Raw genomic sequence first — 23,971 nt, 5'->3', positions numbered from 1 at the left:
GTGGTGCAAAAAAGAAGAAGGTCCTCAATGGGATGAATTGGCATATTGGCTGCAAAAACGGTCTCCAACATTAACTGTGAGGAAACAGGCTGTGGGTGCTATGAGTTAGAGCCAAATTAACAGTGTCTAACAATGACAACTCCCCTCCCCCGCCCCATCTGTCAATTTGCTGCACTGTGGTAGCTTGTGCTTTGCTGTGATGCTGGGAGTTAGTCCACTAGTACTTCAAATACCAGGCAGGATCACCCACGGTGAACAGATTTCAACACAGCTTCCAGACTAAGAACTGCAGGACGACAAAACAATCAGTCCACTTCTGAGGGATTCACCATTGAAAACTTTCTGCATAGCAGTAAAATATTGTCTGATATAATGCCAGAAAATGAGCCCCTCAGATTGCAAAACAATCAAAATATCACCGAGAAAGAGAGCTTCCTCAAAGTAGAGTCCACCTTAATGATAACTCAAAACCTCACAACAGGAGCTGTAGATAACATCATAATAAATGGAGAAAATATTGAAGTTATCAAGGATTTCGTCTTGCTTAGATTCACAACTAATGCGCATGGAAACAACAATCAAGAAACCAAATAACATATTGCATTAGGAAAATCTACTGCACATAACCACTTTAAAGTACTGAAGATCAAGAATTTCACTTAGGATTAAGTTGCGCCTGGCCCAAGGCATGGTATTTTCCGCCACATCTTATGCATGTGAAATTTGAACATTGAATGAGAACGACTGAAGGAGAACTGGTGCATTTGAATTAAGGTACTGACAAAAAAATACTGAAAGTACCATGGGTGGAGAGAAGAACAAACAAATCTGTCTGAGAAGAAGTGCAGCTAAATGTTCCTTGGCAGATAGGATGGCGAGACTTCATCTCATGTACTTTGCAGATGTTATCAGGACAGACCAGTCCCTGGAGGACATCATACACATTACAGTGGAGGGGTTGCAAAAAGAGGAAGACACCCGATCAAATGGATCGAGACAATTCCTACAACAATGGGCTCAAACATAACAAAAATTTTGAGTATGGGGCAGGACCAGGCAATGTTTCATTCTTTTGTGTAGGCATTATTATGAGACAGAACTGACTTGAAGGCATCTAGCAACAAAGTGTACTAAAGCTTCTGGCACCTTCATTTGCTGAACGATTATAATTCAAAATGAGAAAAATCATTGCAACCATTCATTAATAATCAGAACATCAAACGTGCAAAATAAGAATCTAGGAAAATTTGAAATCATAAAAAACGGAATCTGACCTATAAAGATCAATATCCTAGGCATTGTTGAGTTGAAATAGTCCCTTTGAATCTTAAAATGATAAGAATGACTACGCTGACAATGACAAATTCAAAAGAATGTCTCTTTCATCCTCAAAAAGAGCATTTCTAGATCTAACTTGAAGTGCAATGCTGCCTGTGACAGAAAAATATCTATCTTCATACACAAGGAAGGCCGGTTAATAGAACCATTATTCAAATTTTCTCACAAACCACTAAAGCCAATGAAGAATTGTACCAACTTCTTTAGTCTGAAATTGATCACACATGTACTGAAAATGCATTAATAATTGTTAACAATTGGAATGCACACATGGAAACAAAAAGGAAGGAAGAGTAATTAGAAACTATGACTTTGGGGATCGAAAAGAAGCTGAAGACTGCATGAAAGAATTCTGCAAGAGCAATAAATTCCTCATTGCAAACACCTTTATTCAACAACAGGAGCGGCATATATACATGTGGAATACACAGGAATGGAATTGACTAAATCTGTGGGAAGACATGATAGAGAAGCTCAATATCATTGAGACAAAATAAGACCAGGGGCCAACTATGTAACAGACTATCAATTACTAATATGCAAGTTCAAGTCAAACCTGAAGAAAATTAAAATAAGAACTCAAAAGAGCCCAAATACAGCCTATATTATATCTGTGGTCGGCTGGGGTTTCTAGAGAAACAAATCAGTGATACTGATACATGTAGAAGAAGGAAATTCATATCAATAAATAATTTTACATTAAAAAGTCCACACAACAAGAAACCCCAGTCCAACTCCAGCCCATAAATCAGATGCAAACTGGAGGGCCTTCCAGACTCATGAAGCTGTTGGAGGAATAGCCCAAGAAACAGGAAAACCACAGGTTGGTGGAGGCAGAGTTGGGAGAATCCAATGTCAACAGGCAGTTGGCAGGCCACAGACAGCTCTTAGGGTCAGCAGGTCTCATGGTGATTGCCATCCCAAGAAGCCAGACGTAGGGTCCAGGGTCTTTTCATCAGGAAGAAAAAGAGTGAGCCCATTCTCCACAGTCTACTTATAGCTATGAAATAGGTCACACCCCCAAGGAGACTGTGACCTGCACCTTCTGAAGATCCTGGTCAAGCTATATTGACACCAAACCTTACTATCACAATATCTCACCTGAATTTAGAGCCTATCTCAAGAATGGTTTGGACATATTGAACATTCATGATCAGCTACCAGAAGACTTGTGAAATAGCATCAAGGTCATCAATCTATTTTTTTGTCATGTCATCTGGGGCTATTTATTTATTTATCATAAATCATTTTATTGGGGGCTCCTCAAAAAGATCATTATAATACAGTAAAGAAAAAAAATACTACAGTGGATATCAGAGGAGACTGTGAAACTTGCTCTTGAACCTAAAGCAGCTAAAGCAAATGGAAGAAATGATGAAATAAAAGAGTTGAACAGAAAAATTTGAAAGGCCAGCTTGAGAAGATAAAGTAAAGAATTATATTGTAACATGTAAACACCTGGAATTAGGAAAGCAAAAAGGAATGAGTACAGTCAGCATATCATAAATTGAAAGAACAGAAGAAAAAATCCAAGCCTTGGATTAAAATGTTCAAGGATTATTTATCAAACTATTGAATGATGCAGGGAGAATCCAAAGAATATGGAAGGAGTATACAGAGTCTCTGTACCCAAGAATTAGTTGAGGTTCTACTAGTTCAAAAGGCCAAGAGGAAGTTGAAGCTGCAATGTAAGCATTAGTGAAAAGCAAGGACGGGATAGGAATGGAAAAATTTCAACACGCTCATGCAGTGATAGTCCATGTCAAGAAATTTGGAAGATAGCTATCTGGCCAACCAACTGGAAGTGATTAATATTTGTGTCCATTCTAAAGAAATATGACGCAACAAAATCTGCAAATTAATTTAAAATAACATTAATATGACATGCAAGTACAATTTTATTGACGATAACTTTAAAAGTAGTTATAGCAATATGTCAACAGGAAGCTGCCAGAAATCCAGGCTGTATTAAAAGAGGGCATGAGGCAAGGTATATCAATGCTGATTTCAGATGGACCTTGGCTGAAAGCAGAGGATACAAGGAAAATGCTTACTTGTGTACTATTGACTATGCAGAGGATTTTACTGTGTATCATAACAAACTTTGGGTAGCATATGAATACATATGAGAACAATGGGAATTCCCGTACATTTAATTGTGCTCCTGTGGTACCTGTACATAAACCAACAGGAAGTGGTTCGAATAGAACAAGGGGATAGTGCGTGGTTTAAAATCAGGAGATTGTGTGTTGTGGTTATATCCTTTCACCATATGTGTTAGACAGGTTTCTCTAGAGAAACAAAACCAGGACATTTATGATTTGATAGATAGATAGAACACGAAGGAATATAACAGCTAATTAGTCCACATAGCAGTATAGAGAGACTCAGTTTAACTCACTTCCATGCAACAGTAAATATGGCAGTACAGCCAGGCAGCAAACTGCAGAACTATGTAAGGCAGCCACACACTGGTCTGGTCACCAGAAAGCAAGTGAGAGATAGGTGTGGCTTGCTGAGCCATTTATCTCTTTGCCCACTAATCAAACTGCAAACTTATTAATCCCACATGTTCTTATTGGCCAGGTTGGCACTATAAGCCTATCTATCTATCACACTATACTTATTCAAATAATCTGAGAAGCTGCTCTGTATGAAGAAATTGAGGCATCTGGATTGGAGGAAGAATCATTAACAACCTGTGTTATGCAGATGACCCAGTCTTGCTGGCTGAAAGTCAATAGGCCTTGAAGTACTTACTGATAAAGCTCATATAGTACACCTTCAGTACAAATTAGTCTTCAACACTAAGAATACAAATGTCTTCTCAACTTGAGAAATATAAACACACAACATCATTACAAATAGAGAAATGTAGCTAAACTCTATTTTACTTGGACCCACAATCAATACTCACAGAAGCAGCAGTCAATAAATCAACCTATTTCATTGGAAAAATCTGTTGTAAAAGACCTCTTTAAAATGTGAAAGAGCAAATGCTTTACTCTGGGGATTAGCAAGTTATGCCTGCTTTTAGCCTTGATATTTTTAATCACCTTAGATGCATGTGAAAGGAGTCTTCATTTCAGTGTCTGGTATGAGTTGAATGACTAACAGCAAGGTTGGTGGTTCAACCCACGTGCTGCTCCACAGAAGAAAGAGGAAGCTATTTGACCCTGTAAAGATGTACAGCCTTGGAAACCCTATATGGTCACTATGAATAAGAATAGACTTGATGGTAATGTTTGACATATGCATGTGAAAGATGGACCATAAATAAGGAAGACTGAAGAAAATATGATGCCTTTAAAATATGATGTTGCAAATAATATTGAATATACCATGAATGCCCAGCAGAACAAAGAGGTCTGTCCCGGAAGAAGTACAGCCAGAATGTATTTTAGAAGTGAGGATGGTAAAACTCCATTTCATATACTTTGAACATGGTATCAGGAGAAATTAGTCCCTAGAAAAGGACAAAATACTTGGTCGAGCATCATCAAAAAACAGGTAAACCCTGAATGAGATGGATCAACACAGTGGCTGTAACAATAGGCTAAAATATGACCATTGTGAGGATGTCACAGGACTAGAAAGGCTTTTATTCTATTGTGCATAGGGTCACTATAAGTGGCAGTGCGTGAGATTTTGTTGATTAACAACACTGGGATATGAGCAATGTCCCCATGGCATATGCTAAACTGTCACCATGCTGGACACAGTTGATCTTTGTGGCTTTAGAGGGTAATTATTTAGAGGGTTATGATTCCACTGAATTTTTTTCTGTGTATTCAAAAAATTCCATCCTAAGATTCCACAGATCTATGGAAACCAAGCTCACTGCCATTGAATCAATGCTAACTCATATCGACCCTACAGGACATGGGTAAAATTGTACCTGTGAGGTTCTGAGACTGTACCTCTTTACAGAGTAGAGTCCCATCTTTCTCCCGAAGGGCAGCCGGTGATTTCAAAATACCGACCATGCATTTAGCAGCTCAATGTGTAACCAAGAACTATTCAGGGAAGCTAGAGGGAGAGCATGAAAAGAAATGAGTAGTTGAGGTGGTTGGATGCACATCCATCCCTTTGTTCTACTCTCTATGACTTTTTCTGAGTTCATTCAAAATGTAACTTAAGACACAAAATAGAATTCTACCCAACCCTGCTATATGCCTCAACAGTATCCATTTTTCTCATTCTTACTACTAATAGAAGCTCAATTTTGTTTAGGGTGATAATGTACCTACTTAAAACGCTCACTCCTAGGCTCCCTTGCAGCTATGCATGAGCATTTGACCCAGTTTGGGCCAAATATGTGTAGGTGAAAGATACTGAGTAGGACTCCCAAGGAAGTTTTTGTTGTTGTTTAAGGCAAAACACTCGTCTGGCATAACACATTTCATTTTTGTCCTTGGCTCTTCTGCTGTCATGCTCCCTAGTCAGAATATTGAAGGATGGGAGAGTCACATAGGTTACATGAGTTTGGCAGACCAAAAAGCATGCATTCTCCTATATCCAAGATGAGTCCCTGAGCAAATACGCCAGACCTAGGCTACCTATTTCAAGACTTACTATTGTAGAAGACAAACCCTGTGTGGTGCAAAGGGTTAACACAATTCACTGCTAAGCCAAAGATACCTTGGAAGAAAAACCTGGCAATCTACATTTAAAAATTCAGCCCTGTGCGATCACAAGGTGCCAAAGGGACCAAGTATAAGGCATTATGCAAAAAATACATATATATACCATATATATGGTATATATATGGTATATATATGTATATATATATATATATATAATTGTGAATGAAGGGGGAAGTGCAGAGTGGCGACCCAAAGCCCATTTGCTGGCCACTGGAGATCCCCTCACAGAGGGGTTTAGGAGAGGAGATGGGTCAGTCAGGGGGGTGCGATGTAGTACCGATGAAAAACACAGCTTTCCCCCAGATCCTGGATGCTTCCACCCACCAACTACCATGATCCGTATTCTACCTTGCAGGACTGGATAGGGCAGAGGTTGTACACTGGTACATATAGGAGCTGGAGGCACAGGGAATCCACGGTGGATGATACCTTCAGGACCAGGAGTGTGAGGGGCGATACTGAGAGAGTAGAGGGTGAGTGGGTTGGAAACGGGGAACAGATTACAAGGATCCACATGTAACCTCCTCCCTGGGAGACAGACGGCAGAGAAGGTGGGGAGGGAGACTCCGGTGGGGAGGGAGACTCCGGATAGGGCAAAATATGACAAAATAACAATCTGTGGATTATCAAGGGCTCATGAGGGAGTGGGGAGCGGGAGGGAGGGTAAAAAAAAAGCAAAGGGCTTAAGTGGAGAGCAAATGCTTTGAGAGTGATTAGGGCAAAGAATGTACAGATGTGCTTTATAAAATTGATGTATGTTTATGTATGGATTGTAATAAGAGTTGTATGAGCCCCTAATAAAATGTTTAAAAAAAAAAGCGTTCTAGTCTCAGAAACTCACAGGTGCAGTTCTACCCTATCCTATAGAGTCGCCATGAGTCGGCATCAACTGGATGGCAGGAAGGACACATAACAATTCAGACCTGGGCTTAGTTTGGGTTCTCACTGAAGCAGACCCTGGCCAAAGACTTAAAGGCAATGAGCTTATTTAGGAAACTCTGAGCATGCAGGTAATGAAGTGGCATTGTGAGCCAGTGGAGGGAAGGCCACCGATAACAAATAGATTGTGAATCCAATTACAAACCTGGGAACCTGCTGCTTAATCACTTAGGAAGTCTCCAGGGGTAGGTGTAGTACACGCCTCTCAGAGTTTTGCCATCCAAGGAGTGAAGGGCCTGGTCAGGGCTGTTCCCAGGGGCATATGTTCCTCAGCACATTCAGCCAGCACCAGCAAAGGGACCTTCAGAGCTGGTCCTTGGTGACTGAGGCGAGTACACGGAATCAGGAATTTGGGAGTGAAGAGAAAGAGCACCGGGAGTGTCTGCTACAGATTGGAGACTGGAAGGTCAACTCGGTGCTCCTCAAGGGGACAGGCGCTCCCTTCTCTGGAGCTCACTTTTAACATCGATACACAAAGGTCGATTCTGTGAGGGTCACAGACTGGGGACTCCCATTGCCAAATGAGGACCTGTGTGGACTCTGGTTGGCCTGCTTATTCACTGCCATCTAGAAGATTCCAATTCACAGTGATTCTGTAAGACCGAGCAGAACTGCCCCTGTGGGTTTCCGAGGCTGAAATTCTATATGGACTAGAAAGTCTCATCTCTGCACAGCCCCCCACACTATCCCCCACACCCCGCTCCCCCAGTGTGACTGATGGTTTCAAATTACTGACCTTCTAGTTAGCTGCCCAACACATAACCCACTGAGCCATCAAGGCTCTTTGGCCTACCTGGCTTCTATCCAATGTTATTGAATCGCCTTTGAAAAAATCAGGAGGTTTTTCAGAAAACAGGAATTTTGACTTTCTCTAGAATAATCGATCTGGCATCACTGGAACCTAAACTAGAGGATCCACAATTCCACGTGGCTCTGGGAATCTCAACATTTCTTCCTCCTGCTCAAAGTGAAATGGTTTAAGGGGACCTTTCACAGCTGGTGGGCTGGTCTCCTTTCTAGAAAGTTGCCTCTGTAAAGAAAATGCATCTTTCTTCCCTTTTACCTAGTTGGGGGTGGTGAGGGTAGCAGGAGCCATTGGGTTAAGAAAAAACAGTCCAGGTAGCGTCAGTCTGTCCTGCCAGGGCTTTAGAGGCCAAGCCTTTTTTGCTCCAGCTGACTGGCCTGCTGTTTCCAGGGCAGCCCCACCATCTGTTCCCAGATGCAGGGAGGGAGCTGACTTTCCTTCATCACACCTGCCCCAAACTCAGGTCCAGAACTACTGTCTGAACACAGAACAACTTTTGTCTGTGGCCAAATGTGGGACCCCAAATTTCTTCCCTCTTTCCCGATACTCCTTCAGTGACTTGATGACCTGGGCCAGGCTGAGATGAATTAGCTTGCTCCTCACAGCTGGCTGCTGGGTTCCAGTCAACTCCCAGAGGCCACTGGCTGTGCCCATCAGTAAAAGTGGGAGTTGAGAACCCTCAGCTCTTGGCTGAGCAGCTCTGTCAGTCTGTAGCTGTTGACTGTAGCTGGTGCTTTAAGTCATTTCAGTCGCTCCACCTCAGCTGTGATTAGTCTAGTCTCTGTAGCCTCAGAGGGAGGGGAAAACAAAACACCTTAATGACTTTGAATCAGAGTGGGTTATCCTCTTTTAAAAGGCAGAAAGTCTGAATTGGAGGATATTTTGGGGGGTCTCTTTTATGTATTTCACATTTATGAAATAAGAACTAACAGTATTTGTTCCAGTAAGTGGATCAGAACCACCTAAGGGCCCACTCCTCCCACCAGGCCATGCCTCACTAAGAATAGAGGTCCATCACTTGTCTGGCATTTTGTGGTACTGTGGTGACTTTTGTTTTGTGTGATACTGGGAGCTATGTGATTGGCATTTCATATACCAGCAGGGTCACCCAAAGAGCTTCCAGACAAAGAACAGACAATGAAGAAGGAATTGGCTGCCCGCATGGGAAGAATGAGCCATTGAAAACCCTATGGATAGCAGCAACACTGTCAGTTACTAGACCCCCCATGAACAACAGAAGAACATTGTCAGAACGTGTGCCAGAAGATGAGCTCTTCAACTTGGAAAGTACTCAAAATACGGCTGAGGAAGAGGAAGAGCTGACTTTTCATAGGCAAGTCGACCATAATGATGCAAATCGAGTATAGACATCAGGACCTTCATTTGCTGATGGGGCACAACTCAAAATGAGGAGAAACAGTTCATATCGTCATTAATAATTGAAACTTAATTGAAACTTGGGATGTATGAAATATGAATCTAGGGACCTTGGAAGTCATTAAAAATGAAATGGAATACATAAAGATTGATATTGTAAGCATTAGTTAGCTGAAATGGACTGATATTGACCATTTTGAAACAGAAAATCTTATGGTTTACTCTGCTGGAAATGACACAATCAAGAGAAACAACATTGCATTCATCATCAAAAGGACATTTTAAGGTCTATTTTAATGTACAATGCTATCTTTGATAGGATGCTATCTAGCCCCCTTCAAGGAGAACCAATCAATACAACTATTGTTCAAATTTATGCACCAACCACCCAAAGCAGGTGATGCAGAAATTGAATAATTCTGCCACCATATTCAGTCCCAAATTTGTCAGACTTGCTATCAAAATGCTATTGGAATGCAAAAGTTGAAAACAAAGAGGAAGGATCAGTAGTTGAAAAATATGGTCTTGGTGATAGAAACCAAGCTGGAGATCGCATGACAGAGTTTGCAAGACCAATAAATTGCTGATAGCATATACTATATTTTCCAACTTCTGTTCTTTCCTCTTTGGTTCCAACATTTGCACTCCAATCACCAATAATTAACAATTTATCTTGATTGTATGTTAGAATTTTGCATGAGTAATGATTTCTTCAAACATGTGATCAACAACAAAAAAGGTACCATAAATGTGGACTTCTCCAGATGGAATACACAGAATTCACATTGACTACACCTGTGGGAAGAGACCATAAAAGAAGCTCAATATCAGCAACTGAAACCAGTCCAGGGGCTGATTGTGGAACAGATCAGCAATTGTTCATATGTGAGCTCAAGTTGAAGTTCAAGAAAATGCAAACAAGTACACGAGAGTCAATATACAACCTTGATAATAACCCACCAAATTTTGAGAACATCTCTGAATAAAGCACAGTGTCATTTTTTAAAAAAGGAAATAAAGAAAAGATACAAGTGCATGTCAGAAGAGACTCTGAAACTTACTCTTAATCAGAGAGTAGCTAAGGCAAATGGAAGAAATGATGAAGTAAAGAGCTAAATAGAAAATTTCAAAGGACAACTCGAGAATACAAAGTAAAATATTATCACAAAATGTGCAAAGGCCTAGAGTTAGAAAACCAAAACAGAACATATTCAGCATATCTTAAACTGAAAGAACTGAAGAAAAATGTCAAGTCTCGAAGTGCAATATTAAAAAATTCTATGGGCAAAATATTGAATGATGAAGGAAACATCTGAGGAAGATGGAAACAATATGGAGTCACTGTATCAAAAAGAATAGACCAACATTCAACCATTTCAGGAGGTAACATATGAGCAAGAACCAGTGGTCAGGAAAGAAGAAATTCAAGATGCATGGAAAGCACTAGCCCAAAACAAGATGCCATGAATTGCTGGAATATCTAGTGAAATGTTTCCACAAGCTGATAAAGCACTGGCAGCACTCACTCATCTATGTCAGGAAAATTGGAATGCAGCTACTTGGCTAACGGACTGGAAGAGATCCATATGTGTATACATACCAAAGAAGGGAGACCAACGGAATGGTCAAATTATGTAACTCTATCATTGGCATCACATGTGAGTCAAATTGTACTGAAGCTAATACAACAACAGTTGCATTGATTCATTGACAGAAAGTTACCATATTCAGCATTCAAGAGCCATCGTGGCACAGTGGTTACAGGTTGGATTGCAAACCCCAAGGTCAGCAGTTCAAAACCACCAGTCACTCCGTGGGAGAAAGGCAAGGTTTTCTACTCCCATAATGAGTTACAGTCTCAGAAACTCACAGGGGCAGTTAGTTCTGCCCTATACTATAGGGTCAGGATGAGTTGTCATCAACTACAAGGCAGTGAGTTTGGTTTCCCAGAGTTTTAAGCCAGATTCAGAAGAGGATGTGGAACAAAGCATATCAGATATCAGATGGATCTTGTCTGAAAGCAGTGAATACCCAAAAGATGTTTACTTATGTTTTATTAACACCCAAGGTATCTGACTGTGTGGATCATAACAAAACATGGATAGTTTTGAGAAGGGAATTCCAGAACACTTTGTCTTGCTCATGTGAAACTTGTACATGGATTAAGAGGCAGCAGCACAAATAGAACAAGGGTAGATTGCATGGTTTAAGAATCAAGAAAGGTGTGCATCCAGGTTGCACCCACTTATTATACTTTTTCAATCTGTATGGTGAGCAAATAATCAGAGAAGCCAAATTATATGAAGAAGAACACAGAATCAGATTTGGAGGAAATATTATTAACAACCTGCTATATGCAGACGACACAGTTTGGCTTGCTGACAAGGATGGGGGACTTGAAGCACTTGCCGGTGAAGATCAAGGATTGCAGCCTTCAATGTGGGACACAACTCAACACAAAGAAAACCAAAATCCTCACAACTGAACCAATAGGTAACATGATGATAAATCGAGAAAAATTTGAAGTTGTCAAGGATTTTGTCTTCTCTGGATCCACAAGCAATGCTCCTGGAAGCAACAGTCAAGAGATGAAAAGATACATTGCACTGGGTAGATCTGCTGCATAAGACCTCTTTAGAATGTCGAAAAGTTAGGATGTAACTTTAAGCAGGAAGTGCAACTGATCCAAACCATGGTATTTTCATTTGCCTCATCTGCATGTGAAAAGCTTGCCATTGAGTGAAGAAGACCCAGGTAAACTGTATGAATTTGAACCATGGTACTGGCAAAGAATATTGGCAGTACCATGGACTACCAAAAGAACAAACAAAATCTCTCTTGGAAGTACGGCCAGAATTCCCATTAGAAGTAAGGATGGTGAGATTTTGGACATGTTGTCAGTGGAGACCAGTCCCTGGAGAGGCATCATGCTTAGAAAAATGGAAGGGCTGTGAAAAAAGGTTGAAGGCCCTTGAGGAGCTGGATTGACACAGTGACTACAACAAGAGGACTGAGCATAGGAACACTTGGGTGGATGGAGGAGGAGCTGTTATTGTTATATTCTGCTGTGAATAGGTTTGCCATGGACCAGAACCAACTGGATGGCAAACTAACAACAACAACAGGGAGAGACATTAAAAAAGCCAAACTCACTGCCATTGAGTTGACCTTGATTCAGAGCAACCCTGGAGGACAGGGTAGAACTGGCACCCGTGAGTTTCCTGAGAGTGTAACTTTTCACAGGAGGGGAAAGCCTGTTTAACCTACTACTTAGCAGCCCAGCCCATCACCAGGGCTCCACAAGGATAGAGAGAAGCACTGTTAGGGCTGGATATGGCAGAGGCTGTATACTGGTACATATGAGGGCTGGAGGTACAGGGAATCCAGGGTGGACGATACCTTCAGGACCAAGGGTGTGAGGGGCGATGCTGGGAGAGTGGAGGGTGAGTGGGTTGGAAAGGGGGAACTGATTACAAGGATCCACATGTGACCTCTTCCCTGGGAGAGGGACAGCAGAGAACCAGGGAAGGGAGACTCCGGATAGGGCAAGATATGACAAAATAACGATGTATAAATTACCAAGGGCACATGAGGGAGGGGGGGGAAGGGGAGGGAGGGGAAAAAAAAGAGGACCTGATGCAAAGGGCTTAAGTGGAGAGCAAATGCTTTGAGAATGATTGGGGTAGGGAATGTATGGATGTGCTTTATACAATTGATGTATGTATATGTAAGAACTGTGATAAGAGTTGTATGAGCCCCTAATAAATTGTTTAAAAAAATGATCCTCAATTCTATCTGAATCCTTGCCAGAGCTGCAAGTTGCCTTAATAAACACGAGCAAAAAAAGTACCTCTGGCAGCAGACCACTCAGGCTCAAATCCAGGCTCTCTAACGTATTGACTATGTGACCTTGGGCAAACCTGGACCTCTCTGTGCTTCCAAAGACTCACTTTCCAAAAGGGAAGTCATAAGCCAACTTTTCTTATTCCTCACTGGGTTGCTTTGAAGATGAAATGAGACATCAGTCTAAAAATGCTAACTTATTGACTATGTGACCTTGGGAAAACCTGGACCTCTCTGTGCTTCCAAAGACTCACTTTCCAAAAGGGAAGTCATAAGCCAACTTTTCTTATTCCTCACTGGGTTGCTTTGAAGATGAAATGAGACATCTGTCTAAAACTGCTTCTGACCATCCCTTGGTTCTCAGAGCTCCACAAATGCTAGGGATTATTGTTATAAGATTATGAATGATTTTTTCCATGGTAGTGCAAAGATTAACATCAGTGCTACTTCTCTCTGACAAAATATAAATCCAAATTTCTAAATAGTAGGGTCTCAACGGATGCACTGTTAACAGCATCTTGCTTTTCTCCCATCACTTGTCACAGTAAATCTGATAAGAAATGCTTGGCTAGGGCCTGCAGCCAAGCCCCTCACTGGCAGCGTGCAGAACCTTAGGTTGTTGGCAGGCCAAGGGGCATCACAATGGCAAGAGGACACTCCACAAAGGGCCCCTGCTTCCTCCCCCACGCCCCCCTTCCCCACGTTCAGGGTGAAACGTCAAAATACAATTTTTTTTTTTGTCACCTGGTGAAATAATGAGCCCCCATTCCCGTTGCCGTGGTATCATCAGAGCGCAACAGCCACATGGGGTAATCGCTGTCTCCGTGTTAATGCTGCTCAGTTCAAACATTTTCACAGGCCCTGGCGAAATGAAACCCGTGCTTTCTACCTAGGTGGAGTTTGAGGCGATTCAGCCCATTTGCTTCTGCTGAAGAGGCTACCTCAGAAAAACAGGAAATAAAAACATAGAGGGTGCCATTGACATTAGTTTTCTCGTTTTCTTCCTTTCTTCCCTACCTTCCTTTCTTCTTCTTGCCCTTCTCTTTCTCTTTTCTTCCTTACCTCCCTTTGCTCCCGTCTTCCTGCCTGCCTTCACCTTCCATCTTCCCTCCCGCACTCTTCCATTTCTTCTTCGCTCCTCTCTCCCCACACCCATCGTTCTCCTTTCCTTCCCTGCCTTTTCCTTCAGCCTCCCAGTCTCCCTCCTTCACTCTCTCCCTTTGCTCCTCCCTTTCCCCACCTTGTTTTCATCCAGTGATTTGTACTCCTTTCTTCCTCTCATCCCACCCCTCCCCATTGCTGGAGAAACATCAGTTCCTTGTGGCGCTGGTTTCTTAGCGCCAGACCCTGTTCTTTGGGTGTTCACAAGTCTGCGTCCTGTGTGCAAACATAAGACAGACATATGATCAGGGTTGGACAGAAGATGGGATTTGACAGGTGTTCCGCATCCCAAATCTCCAGGAGGCAAAGGTAAAGTCAGGCTCCTGCCTTTAAGGTTATGTCTCCCATTGTAACTGCATCCCACAGAGGCTCCTGCTTCCTGGCCACCTGAGGCCTGCTGCATGCCTTCCTCTAGCTCCTGGGGAATTGGGGCAGCAGTGGCAAGAACAACAAAAATCCCCAGGAGTTGACAAGAAGGGAGGCTGCCTTGCTCGAGAGACGGCCCCCTCACCCACCTGCATGTTGTTGAGATGCAGGTTCTCATCCCTGTGGCTGGGCAAGAAACGCCCCCTCCCCAAACGCAGAGGCTTCAAACAAGGACCATCATCGTGTGGTTGCTGGGAGGCCACTGGGTCGTGCTTGGAGTCTCCCATGAGTTGGCAGTCACATGGGAGCTGGGGCAGGGGCCTCTGGTGACTCCAGTCCCTACACGTGCACTCAGAGTGCTGGCAGCTGAAGCTGGCCGTTAGCTGGGTGCTTAGCTGGGTTGTTGGTTGGAGTGTCCCCCCGTGGCCTTTCCAGGTGGCTCAGGCTTCTTTCAGCATAGTGTCCGGGTGCTGAGAAGTGTCCTGAGAGGAAGCACGTGGAGGCTGGACATTCTAAGGGTGAGTACTCAAGAAGAAGTCTTTGAAGGGATTTTTCAGAAGCTGTGAAGCACTTTGGGGGAGGGAAGGGGGTTGCCCAAACTAGATGTCACAGTGTCATCTTCTCCATAATCTATTGGTCACAGAGGTCATGAAATATCGCAATTTAAGGGGAAAGGGCATAGACTCTACCTTCCTATAGGTAGCCTGTCAAGGATTTGGGGGTCACATACGAAGACTGGGAGACCCTGGGTGGCACAAATGGTTAAGGACTCAACGTATCAAGAGGTGGGCAGTTGCACCCCTCAGAAGAAATAACTAATGGCCTGCTTCTAGAAGCCCACAGGCTTGAGAATCCTGTGATGTGTAGTTTCTCCCTGGCACCCAGGGGGTCCTCAGGAGCCCGAACCAACATAACAGCAATGGGTTGGGTTTTTGTTGGTTTTGTTTGGGCTAATATTAAAACGACTAGTATGAAATTATATATGTATTGTGTTTAACTCTCAGGACTCTGATTATGCTGAAGTTGAACAAAACCGTCTGCCTCTTCTATGAACGCCAGCCGATGGAGGCAAAGGGTGAGGGACTAGAGGAAGAATGAATGTCACATTCCCGTCCTTATGTTTCAGTTGTCCTTAAAGGGCACAGGGAACAAACCAGACGTCTTTGATATGATTTTAGCCTAATGATGTGCTAGTATGATGATGAGCAGCCTGAAAAGTGGTTTTAACTAATGTGATCCAATATTTGAAAAGTTGATGATTTCACATCGAATTTTATATTCTCAGCATCTCAGTTACAAACAGAAAATCAGGCCTTAAAATCCTTGCATTTCCCCAAGGCAACAACAGTCTGGAGCTAGAATTTTAATGTCCCCTGTGGATGAGCTGACACGTGCCTGTTAACCGCAGTCCCCATCCATCCCTATTGCCCCCAACACAGAGGTTGGCTACAAGTATCCTTTATCTATATGGCTAAATAGGTTAGTTGGTTTGGATTGGGTTGCAAGTTTTTCCTGGTTTGTTTTTGCTTACTTTTGATTTTTTGGGGGGGCTAGGAAATGGTGTGTATTTTGGTACCATGTCTTCCAAAGCGAGAAAATAAAACCCAGTAAGCCAAGAAGGTCAAATAGTCTAGATTAATGATGAAAGGAGGAGCCCTGTTGGTGAAGTAGATTATGAGTTGGACTTCTAACTGCAAGATCAGAAGTTCGAAACTCCCCCCACCCCCACTCCACAAGAGAAAGATGAGATTTTCTACTCCTGTAAAGATTTACAGCCTTGGAAACCCACAGGGGCAGTTCTATACTCTGTCCAAAGGGTTGCTATATGTCAGAATTGATTCCAGGGTAGTGAGGTTTTCTTGATTGATATAAACAATTTTGGTGAGTATTGAAAAAACCAGTCAATATTATTTTTAACACACATCAAAGAAGGTCCACATTAATTGTTCACACAACCTTGCCACCTTCTTTCTTTATTCCCTTGCCTCCCACTCTCCTTTCTTCCTCTTATGGTCTTTTATCTCATTCTTTTTCTTTCAAGGGTTAGCCTAGAAGTTGGAATGTCTGACTAATTCTTAACCAAAAGACTAAATTGGTTTTATTGTTGGTGTTATTACTTGGGTTAATTTTTTTTTCTTTTCTCTTCTTCTATTGGTTTGTGTCACGTAACCCAGAAAATGGGGAAACATTTGGAACATCAAAACACTATCCTTTCTCAGTAGACTACAAGTATTAAAGGCAACAGAGATAAATACTCCAATAATAACAATAACATACAAGGATAGCTAGAGAGATAAATAGATAGATAGAAAAATCACAAAATCTGAGCAGTTGTGGGAAGGAGAATGGGACTAGCCCCATGAATAAATATAGGTTTGCCAGAGAATAGTTCTATATACATATTAGCATATACTACAAATATGTCCATGAATATAATAGTGTATCCAGGAGGCATAGTTATGAAAATGTCTTAGCTATAACAAAACCCCTTGAGGGAGCGTGTCCTAAATATGGGGGATCAGGAACAAACTCTGAGAGACCTCAAGATCAATTGGTACAAACTAGCTCACAAAGACAATGTTCTGTATCCATCAGGGAAGTGACTGGGGTCTTCAAAAGCTAGTGAGTAGCAAACTAAAAGTCGGTTCTTGGTCTCATCCTATGTGTTGGACAGGGTTCTCTAGAGAGACAAAACCATATTGCTAGTAATTATATATAAATATATTTATAAAGCTAGATATACAATACAAGAAATGAACCACTAAATTATATACAGATAGATAACACAAGAAACTAACAGTTAAATTATAAAACAGTGAGACACTAGCAGTCCTTTAAGGCTTGAGAGCCGCCAGTTGCCAGTCCCTTTCTGTAGAGAGAGCTGGGCTATATATACCCAGGCAGCAAACAGCAAGGCAAGTCACCAACTATCGGTCCCCAGCTCCAGAGACGAACATTCCAATCCTGTGGGATTAAATGGACCTCATCTTACAGCGACACAGTCCACACGTTAGGCATCCCACAGGTAGTGTACCCCTTTAAATTGAGGCACAGAACAAGCAAGGCGAGGCTCACAAAGCCATTTATCCCTCTGCCCTTCGATTAATCCTACTTGTGTTTATCGGCCAGGCTGGCACAATAAACTATTTCACCCTGTCTGGAGCAAATAACAGTGAAGAAAATCAAGATGCCTGGCAACAATTAGTCCAAATCAGTAATGGACTATGCGTACCTCAGCCTCTATGATGCTAAGGTCAGAAGAACTAAATGGTGCCTGTCTATCACAAACAGCTGCTCTGAAAGGGATCATGGTACATGATCCTAGATAGAGTGGGGAGTAATGTGTAAGAAACCTGAAAGTCATACTACTACTACCAATAATAATAATGATAAAAGATGAGGTTTATTGGTTAGATAGACTAGTGGTCCTTCATCACCCTTCAGGTCTGGAACTGAATTCAACCCCCTGAAAAATAGACAGGTTTATAAAGTGAACCTTATGAGAATCAAAGATTGCAGCCCTCAGTATGAATTACAACTCAATGTCAAGGAGACGCACATCCTCACAACTTGATCAATAGGTACCATGATAAATGGAGAAGTTTGTAGTTTTTTTTATTTGTTGAAGTTGTCACGGATTTTTGTCTTGATGAGGTCTATAATCAATGCTCTTGGAAGCTGCAATCATGAGATCAAATGACGCATTGCATATGGATACATTTGGTGCACAATACGTCTGTAGAGTGCTAAAAAGCAAGGATGTTACTTTGAGGACTAAGGTGCACCTTACCTAAGATATAGTAATTTAAATTGCCTCATAAGTATGTGAAAGTCAGACATTGAATAAGGAAGGCTGAAGAAGAATTGATGTGTTTGAATTGTGTTGCTGGTGAAGAATATTGAAAGTAACATGGACTGTCAAGGGAACAAACAGACCTGTCTTAGAAGAAGTATGGTCAGAGGGCTCCTTAAAGGCAAGGATTGTGAGACTTCCTCTCACATACTTTGGTCATGTTATTAAGAGAGACTAGTCCCTGGAGAAGGACATCATGCCAGGTGAAGTACAGGGACAGTGAAAGAGAGGAAGCCCCTTAAGGAGATGGATTGACAGTGACTGAAACAAGGGGCTCAAGCTTGGGAACAATTAGGAGAATAATTCAGGGCTAGGTAGTGTTTCTTTCTGTTTGGCATAGGGTCAATGTGGGTTGCAACTGGCTCAATGGCACCTGATAAGAACAACTACACCAAAATGAATCATAGCACTGAGGAGCACACATTCCTCAGAACCATCAACCATTCAAAAGCAAATAGGCAGTATTTGCCCAAGGCCAAATTCAAAAGGCAGGCAAGGTTAGGGGAGAAGGGTGAATGAAAACAGGAAGCAGAGTTTCAATGGCATGAGTGATATTACATTGCAGGAGATTGTCATCAATGTCACATAACAAAACGTGTATAAATTGTTACGTGCAAAGCTGATTTTCTCTGTAAATCTTAACCCACCTTACAATAAAAAGTTTCTTTTTTTAAAACAAAGACACCATCGTTCATATAATAGACACAGCCAAAGATCTCCTGGACAATCCTAAAATGATCTCCCAAATGATTTGGGTAGTTAGCCCTCCCCAGGGAGTTCTACCCATTGAAACGCTGGGCGGTTATGGCTGCAATTATATTTCAGGCCAGAAGAGGCAGCAGAGGCCTGGTTGTTCAAATGCTGCAAAACTACCAGACTATGGGCAAACAGTTTCTTTCCATGGACGACTAGAGGCTCTGTCATATCCATGTCTGGTGTTCAACACTTGGCGACAGAATCCAGCCCCCTGGGTTTGGGTGGGGTCTGTTTCTCACCCATGCTTGGCTTGGGATTGTTCTATGGCATCCACAAAGTGGAGTCCTTTCCTTTCTGATGTCCCGAGAAAGCTATTTTCTCCTTTTTCTCTCTCCGGCCCTCTTCCCAAGAACCCTGGGGTTCACTCTGCTTTCCTCTGGTTGATGTTTCTCAGGCAGTTACTTGACCTTGGTTCATCTACTGCAGGTGACCATTTGCAAGTAACTGTACCGTCCTTGGATGGTATTGTTCATGAGCTAGGCTGCAAACTACGGGTTAAAGGTTTGAGTTCACCCAGAGGTGCCTACCAAGAAGGGCCTGGTGATATGCCTCTGGAAAAAACCCACCCCAGCCATGGAAAATTCTAGGGACCGGACTTCTCTAACACACTTGGGATCTCCATGAGTCTGAGTTGACTCAATGGCAAATGGTTGCTGGTATTCCTGTAAGTAGAAGACAACAATCTTTAAGCAGTCCCTCTTGGATTCATGGGAGGAGGATGGCGTCCTCTGAGAGAACTTCTCAGGGCTCCAAGGGCTCAATGATCTTACAAAAAATGAGAGAAACGATGAGCCTGATGACAGATGATATTGCTATGCAGGCCCCGTTTCAGGATGCTCAAGTTTCCAGGTCTTTCCCTGACTCACAGTGGAGCCCTGTGAGGTTCCAAATAGAAGGGCACCCTTGCTCCCAGGACCTGGAGCCTTGTAGCTGAGTAGAGCAGTCATGATGAGAAAGAGGACCCAAGGGGGAAGTCAGGGGGCTGCTTCACTTTTCTCAGTGTCAAGCAAACAAATGTTTTGGCAGGAAATTTCTCTTCAAGAGTGTTCTGATTTCTTGAAGGAAATCTTTTTCTGAAACATTTCCTCAGGGGAAAACCACTCAACTACCTCGGGAAGGAAGATTTTCTCCTTCCAAGCTTACCAGGCTGTGCTAACTCACAGAGGAGGTGTGATTAGCAGGCAATGAAACTGATTTCCAGACTCCTATGAAAATCAGCAAGTGCTCGGCTGCTAAGTGAAAGGTCGGCAGTTGGAAAACCCCAGCTGCTCTGCAGGAGAAAGTGGTGGCTGACTGTGTCTGACAAGGTGACAGCTTTGGAAGCCCAATGGGGCAGTTCTCCTAAGTGTTCTACAGTTGCTTTGAGTTGGAGTGGACTTGACAGTGATAGATCTGATCTTTTTCCCCATGAAAATCGGCTTTCACGAATACATGTGCATTCATGGATGTCTGTGTCTGCTTTGGCATGCATGTGCACATATGTGCCTATTTGCACGTGGATGGATACGTCTGTAAATGTGGGCGTCTCTATTTACTTTGCCATGTGTGTGCACATGTCTGCCTTTGTCAGTATGCATGCGGGCTCAGGCAGCATAAAGAGATCACAGAGAACCTTGGAGAGAAAGAGAAAAGTAACCTATTTTCTCATGGGTCTCCCATACCTGACGGTCTACTGGCATCCACCGCCACGAAGACCAGAGGTCACTTCATGCCATGTGTCCAGCTGCCCATTGCTGGTTGAGGTCAGTCACCAGGGAGGCAAGTCAGACTGGCCTCGCCAACCTACCACGCTCCTGCAGGAGTGATTCCCACCATCTTTCCTGGAGCCCCTCCCACCTTACTCAGCCTCCCTAGACCTTGAGTGAAAGGCGTTTCCAACGTGTTTACATAAAGATTTCTGAGATTGACTGAAGAAATGATTTCATTTGACAAAACATGAAGCTTTGAATTTAAAGATTTGAGGCAAGTGCACTCCAGACAGGGGGACACAGGATGGGGCCATGCTCCCTTCCGGTATGCACGGGGGTTGCTATGAGTTGGAACCAACTTGATGAGCACCTGCCAGCAACAACATCCAGAAGTTGTCCAAACTTCTGTGGCCTCAACTCGGAAATGAGAATATTAATATTGCCTCCTAGAAAGAACTCAAATTATGTACAATTGGTTAATAGACGTTTGGAAAGTGAGTACATTAAGTGGACTGATGACATTGATAAGGCAATTAGAAACTGAGAAGGCTTCACTAACAGGTGCTTTCACATCTGTAACCAGTAGATTCCTTCCTTCTTCATCTCTTGGCATCTTCATCAGCTCCCACACTTTCCAGGCAGCTTGAGGGATTAAATGTTCAGTCTGATCCTATTATAAGCCTCAGCCTCAGAATCAGAGGCTTTACCTGAGGTTTGATTAGCTATACTGGGAATGAGGGAGAGTAACCTGTGTTTTCTATTGCTCTCCTATCGCTCCCTCTTCCCTAGCCCTTCCCTGTCTCTGGGCCTGCCTTTCCTCCCTAGAGCAGTGGCTTCCGGGAGAAGGGGATAGAAACAATGAGCACATTCCTGACCAGGCCTCTTACCATGCTATCTTCCAAACCTCTCTTGGAAGAGCCTCCACGAAGTCTTCTTATGTCATCTCACAATAACTTGTTAGATACCATTGAGTGAGCTCCTGACTCATAACAAAAGTACACACAAGAGATTGAAGCACCACCTGGTCCTGCACCGTCCTCACAATGGTCCTTGTGTGTGAGCCCATGGTTGCAGCAGTGTTGAGGAGATCCTGTCCAAGAAGACTGCCAGTGGGTAGGAGCGGCTGCAGCATTCAGAGACTTTGGAGGATGCCAAGGAGGACAGTTCACGAGTATCATATGAGGTCAGCCAGTGGGCCTTGGGGGCCCTTCCCATTATCCATAGATATATGAAATAAATGGAGGCCCTCAGCAAGATGGGCTGCAGACACCTCCAGGACTCACTTGATCCTTGGCAAGCTCCCTTGGCCTTAGGACACCACCTGCTGGAACTGTGGCTTTACTGCCTCTCCTGGCTCTCAACTTCCCTCCTAGAGGACTCCAGCCACCCTTCTCCTTCCAGGTCCTTCCATCAGGAGGCAGATATTGGTCTCTATGCTTTTGCATGTGGCCAGTTTTCTAGGGACAGATCAGCCTCTCCCAAGAATTTGGGTTCACCAGAGTGAGCGTGCCCACAAGTCTGCAGAGCGTATGGCCAGGCCTCTGAAGAGAGAACTGCTGGAAGATTTGCCCCTTTTCAAAAGCGCTAATTCCACAGTTGAGAGCTCATCTCCTGGGGACTCAGCTTGAGTCTCAAGGAGCACATCCCCTTTGACACTACTGGCAACTCGAGGTGCTGTGGGTCATTTTCTTGCCTTTGAGGAGTGCAAGGGAAATGCTACAATATGTCCCTTCACATGAACCACCAATCCTTATCTGGAGAACTCTCCGAGATGACAGGGATGAGAGGGAGATATTTCTGGGGCACGCTTTCACCTGCACATCTCTCAGGTGAGTCAAACATTTGACCCCCAAAAGTTGAGTATGATGGTGAGACTTCAGGCTGGGAGATAGAGTGTCTGGGTTCAAATCAAGAGACTGCACATCTCAGCTCCCATGGTTCTCCTGCAAAATACCCAAGCCAAGCAGTTTATCACTTCCCTGCTGAGCATCCTACTGAGGCCAGCTAAACTCATTCTTTGCTGATGACAACGTTGCTTGTACCAAATGGCTTTGCCATGTAGCCCTTAGCAATGGCCAAAAGGGCTGCTCATCAAACCGCAGAGCAGGGCTTCTGGCGCACATGTTAAGAAGGGGGCTATTGACAACAAGGTTGGTAGTTCAGAACCCACTAGCTGTTTCTCTGGAGAAAAAATGTGGCTGTGTGCTTCCATAAAGATGCCCAGCCATGGAACCCCCCTGGAGAGGGCCATGATGAGCTGGAGTGAGCTCTACAGGAGTGGGATTTTTCTACTGTTGATGTAATCCCACCTGGGCAGAGATTTTCTTTGTGACATTAAAGAGGCTGTACCTTACACCAATCACTTGGCTGATACAAAAGGATTCAATTCAACACTGAAGCAAACTAATTCCAAAGGAAGACGGCAGCTGCCATGCACAGAGCTCCAAGGACCACCAACCATGGAGGTTATTGAAGCCAAAACAAGAATACTGCCCACCAGCCCTCAGCCCCCAGGGATGGACAAAGAGAGCCTGCCCATCAAGCTGGTGCACTAGCATGATGCTGTCAGCCTCCGGCGCTTTGAGGACATTGACTTTGGTGTGTTAACGGCACCCACTTGCGGTATGTTTGTGATGTCAGCGTGTGGAAACTATGGCAAGCCCCCCTCCCGGCCTCACAGCAGCAAAGCCTCGGCATTAAAACCCCGTGCCTTCTGTGGCGCTTGCCAGCTGTGAGAGGACAGGAAATGCCCTTGGCTTTTCTGCTCCTTGTTGCGACCTCCCGCTGAGGCAGGGAGCAGAGGATGTGAGGTTGGAATCTGTTTTGTTTCATCACTACCCTTTGTCATCTCTCTGAACACTGTCATGTGCTCCTCACCAGTGCTTCGCCCTCTCTATCACCAAGCCATGTGCTCTTTAAAACATGCACACACACACACACGCACACACACACACACACACACACCTAATGTTCACATTTTGAGGTACATATGTCTTTGATTCACTAATAATAACAATAATTATTCAAAGCCACTTTACCATCTGAAAAGAAATCTCTATGCATACACTTAGATCATGGATGCCAACTGCCTTCTTAACAACATTTCCCAATGAAATATTCAGCAGCGATTATATTAAGCCTGAAGCTGTTCATCCAGTTTGTGTTAATCAAAACAAAAACAAGAGACGAAGGGATCCAA

The sequence above is a fragment of the Tenrec ecaudatus genome, chromosome 11 (assembly GCF_050624435.1).
Source record: "Tenrec ecaudatus isolate mTenEca1 chromosome 11, mTenEca1.hap1, whole genome shotgun sequence".
NCBI lineage: Eukaryota > Metazoa > Chordata > Mammalia > Afrosoricida > Tenrecidae > Tenrec > Tenrec ecaudatus.
This window is presented reverse-complemented; position numbering follows the sequence as displayed.